Source organism: Bidens hawaiensis, unplaced genomic scaffold, assembly GCF_021521415.1.
Source record: "Bidens hawaiensis isolate Kalapana, Puna unplaced genomic scaffold, B.hawaiensis_p1.1 tig00026621_1, whole genome shotgun sequence".
In the NCBI taxonomy this organism is placed as follows: Eukaryota; Viridiplantae; Streptophyta; class Magnoliopsida; order Asterales; family Asteraceae; genus Bidens; species Bidens hawaiensis.
This window is the reverse complement of record NW_027505076.1, coordinates 34,505-39,151: the sequence shown is the minus strand read 5'-3', so window position 1 is coordinate 39,151 and position 4,647 is coordinate 34,505.

Genomic DNA, 4,647 nt, shown 5'->3' with positions numbered 1-4,647 from the left:
TGTATTAATTTCGTATGAAAAAGTTCATCAATCCGAATATGATATGTTGACTGGTCTTGTTTGACATGTAATATCAACTATAAGTAACTATAGCACAATCAGGGCGTAGCATAATGGTGCCCGGTCCCCCACCCTCGATGTTTTCGTCCAAGCTTCGTTACTGAGCACAATTATTACGTATGTATGCGGAGGCTATGCTCCATTTCTTTTACATGGATGCCATGTAAATTGTTAAACGAGATCTAAGTTCGTAAATTTTGTATCGCTTTAAATACATAAATTCATACCGTCTTGATTATGTGATCAAAACGGTTATCTACACGCAACAATTTTTGCACAACTTAAATTATACCTTTTTGTCAAACTCTCTTAATTTAAATGTAACGAGTCTATTTCAAACTTTTTTAATGCTTACAAGCTATAATAATAAAGTATTCAAATACTGAATCATATAATATATATTTAATTTTAAGTATTAGGAAATTAATCCTGAAGAATACAAAAAACCCAATGTTTAATAGTGTTTATTATCATGCCTAAAACTCAAAACGTACTGTATTTTCTTTATTGTAGAATCCATGATGAAGATGACAACAACCGATGATTTTGGAACGAGATGATTGTGGATATGTGAATTTATTGTTAATCGGTTGTTTATGTTGAATTAAAAGAATTGTGGATTCGGTATCGGTATACACCACAACATAAATTTTAGATGAAATAGAAAGGTAAGAAAAAAGATCCGAGCTCTATTTAAATAATGGTATAATACCTTCACGGATTGATCACCTATAAGGTTGATTTTGACTACTAGTTTTATCATGAATCCAGTTACAAAATATCGTAACATTATATTATGGGTTCATTATATATAAAAAGATATTTTTATAAAACTTAAAAGTCATATTAAAGGCTTTTTTGGAGACTTAAAATGGATGATGTTATTAATAATGATTTTTTTAAAACATTTATATAATAATAAAAATGAAAGACTTATGCAATAATCATCTTTTGTACATTATGCATTCAAATTTGTATATGTAATATTCTTTTTTATCTAACTTTCATTTTTTTACTTTTGGTCCCTACACTTTTACAGTTTACAAATATGTCACAAAATAATTTTTAGTACTAGTCGTCAACATTTTTCCACTTTCAACTTTGGTCCCCTATACTTTTCATGTATTACAACTTTTTTTTGTTTTGACGTTTACATTTGAATTTAACGAGTTAACGAGCTGCAACGCATGTGTGTGGTTGAATGTTTTTATGTCTGTTTTCCCGTTTAACGGCCTCATTGCAACGCATAGATGTTAAGTTGACTTAGTTATTTTTTCTATATTTTATGTTATGGACTACTTTTTGTGTGTTAACACAATGCAACGAGTACGTGTGGTTCAATGTTTTTACGTCTACTTTTTGTTCAGTTTTTTTAATGGTTAAGGTTAGTTACTGGCTACGGGAGAGGAGAGAAGGCGGCGGTGGTGGTAACTTCATACCTTCGAGTGGAGTAGATATGTAAATACACGGTAAATGCACGGTTTTACACCTCCGCCGCAACGCGGAGGGTGTAAATACTAGTTAGATACAAAAGTTGAAAGGGGTGTAATAGAGCAATTATCTCAATGAAGGGATAATTATTTAACAAAAATAATACATGAGCGACCTATGTTGTCAAATGGAAAAAGTTTAATTAAAGTTAAAGAATTAGTTACATGAATCCCAAGTATATCCATGTTGCATGCATGCTTCTTAATATTTTAAAATTACATATATGGTTTTTAATAATTTGTTACAGCTAGTGGCGGTTTCAGAAACTTTCCAATGATTCACTATTTATTAATAATGCTCATAGGTCGACCAAACATAAACCTTCTTATCCCGGTTTCTCACCTCCTCGTCATTTTTTAATCTCTCATTTAATTTTTCACTCCACAATTTCCATATGGTTGATGTTTAAAGCATCTAACTTGTTTAGCAATTATTCCAATTTACCCATCGTTATATTCGATGACGAGCTTCCTACCACTCATTTGCTTTTGTCCCACTCGGGAGGGCAAATAAGTTTGTTCATCTCTATGATGGCATCTAAATCATCCAAGTTGAGATCTTGTTAACAATGAGCATCAGAGTCGATCGAAACGAAATCATTGTCTTCCGAGGTTTTTGTGCGTTTCGGACTATCAAAATCTTGATATGTGGTGGGTACTGCATGCCATTTTGGTATATCCTCGACAACACGCCAAAATGCAAAATGAGTAAAATTTGATCCCTATGCTTGAGTATTTATCGTGTGCTTTTGTTATAATATCGCTGTTGCTCTAACAACTTTTGGGATTGTTGCGAAGGTTGTTCTAGACACCAATAAACTCTCTTATTCAATTCACGCCACTTTGAGTTGATTTGGTGATAACTTCGGTATGGTTCACGATTTAGAACAACATAAAAGTGTTTGGTACTCTTATGTGAAAAGCATCACATTTTTGCGTGCGTTGTATTTGATCTACACAAACAATATTCGTTTACATTTTGTTAAAGTAAACATATAAATTAGATAACTAACTATATATATATATATATATATATATATATATATATATATATAGCCTAGTGGGATAAGGCTTAATGACCATAAGGTCCTGGGTTCGAATCCCACAAGGGAGTTTTCCCAAGATTTATTGGGTTTCCTCCTGAATTGGTGGTTAGGCATTATTGCCAAGTGGAGATGGATATGATCGCGTGGTTCTGCTGGTGACACGATGATACTCCAGTGGTCCGTGAGTGATCATAATTTGCCGTTCAAAATATATATATATATATATATATATATATATATATATATATGTATATATAGGGAAAGATTCATGTACATAATAATCTTAACATGAGAATGCAAGAAATAATACTAATTTATAAAAAAAATGAGAACATAAGAAACAATATCAACTACAATACCAATCTACATTCTACATAAACAATGGTTTATAATAACAAAGAAAAAAACATAAAAATCACAACAAAAGAATCAAAATCAAGAACAAAATAATAACAACAAATACTTATAACAGCAAAAGATAAAATCTAATAATAACAACAAAATATAAATCAACTAATACTTATAACGTCTCATAATCGAAATCAACAAATACGAACAAAAAAGAACATCAAACACCTATAAGGAGAAACATAATAATAAAAACAAATTGGGTTTCACTGTTTTCATGTAAAGAATAAAATGCATTTGATCCTGTTTATATATATATATAATTTGGTTCATTTCAGAAGTATTTTTATGGTGAGAAGTGAGAGAATAGATTCTAACCAATCAAACATTTTTCTTTTTAGTTTTGGATTATTTAATTTTAGAAGTATATTAGTAAAAAATTTAGGAGTTTCTTTTGGTAACTAATACTAATTAATGTTAAGTTACAAAATAAAAAAGACTATACATTTATTTTTATTTTTTAATTTTATTTACAAAAAATACACAACACAAAATCACCATACTCATACTATAAAAAAAATACATTAACCATCATAAAAACAAATACGTACACAAATCATAATATTACCCCACACATAAAAAAAATAGTTCATATTATCACCTACACGGGTCACAATATTAATATGCATGCACATAACGAGTTCATGGTAATCTACACAAATCACAATATTAACATATATATACAAATATACTTCATGTTATAGCCTACCCAATTGTATTTATCTACGCAGATCGCAATATTAACCTACACAAACAAAATTTGTTCATGATATCACATACAATTAATAGTATTAACCTAAATATGTAAAATATTTGCAATGTAGGAACTCATCATGTTTTTTATATTTATTTTAATTATTCTATAATATATCTTTTATGTGTAGGCAATACGAGTTATGTGTAGGTGAATATTATTTACTAGTTTGATCCTCCCGTGTTACGGGAGTTTATTTAAGTGTTTGTTTTTAATCGTTTTGCTATTTTATGATGATTTATTTTATTTTTTAACGTAGTTTGTTTTAATTCAATACATATATATTAGTTTGTTATTATATTTTTTGCGTTTGGGAATTTTCAATTGAGATGTGTAGGTTTTTTAGATTTTTAACGAACAAAAATACACGAACACGAACATGTTGATTTTTTTAAATGAACAAACATGAACACAAATATTTGTCTAATGAAAAAGAGGACGTTGATGTAGTTGACGATAACGGGTAGTATCGGAAGTTAACCGGCGTTGTAGATGATAGACCAGCAATGGAGAACATGTAAAAAAGATAAATTAAATTAGGGTTTAAGGATGAAAGTATTTACCAATAAATAAGATCTTATAACGCATTTGAGAGCTATTAGGGTTTGGTAAGACCCATAACCCGTAGAAATTATTCTTTGATGATTAAGGGGTTATTTCACAAATATATGAGATGTTATAACCCGTTTAAGGGTTATCCGGGTTTGGTGAGTCCCATGACCTGCGAAAATTATTGTTTGATTAAGAAAGAGTTTCACAAATAAATGAGATGTTATAACCCATTTAAATATTATATGGGTTTGGTAAGACCCATACCCGTAATTTTGGGTCAAATGCATAAGAAGCCTCTATTTAGAAATCAAGCAATCTAGTGGCTCTAGAGAATGTG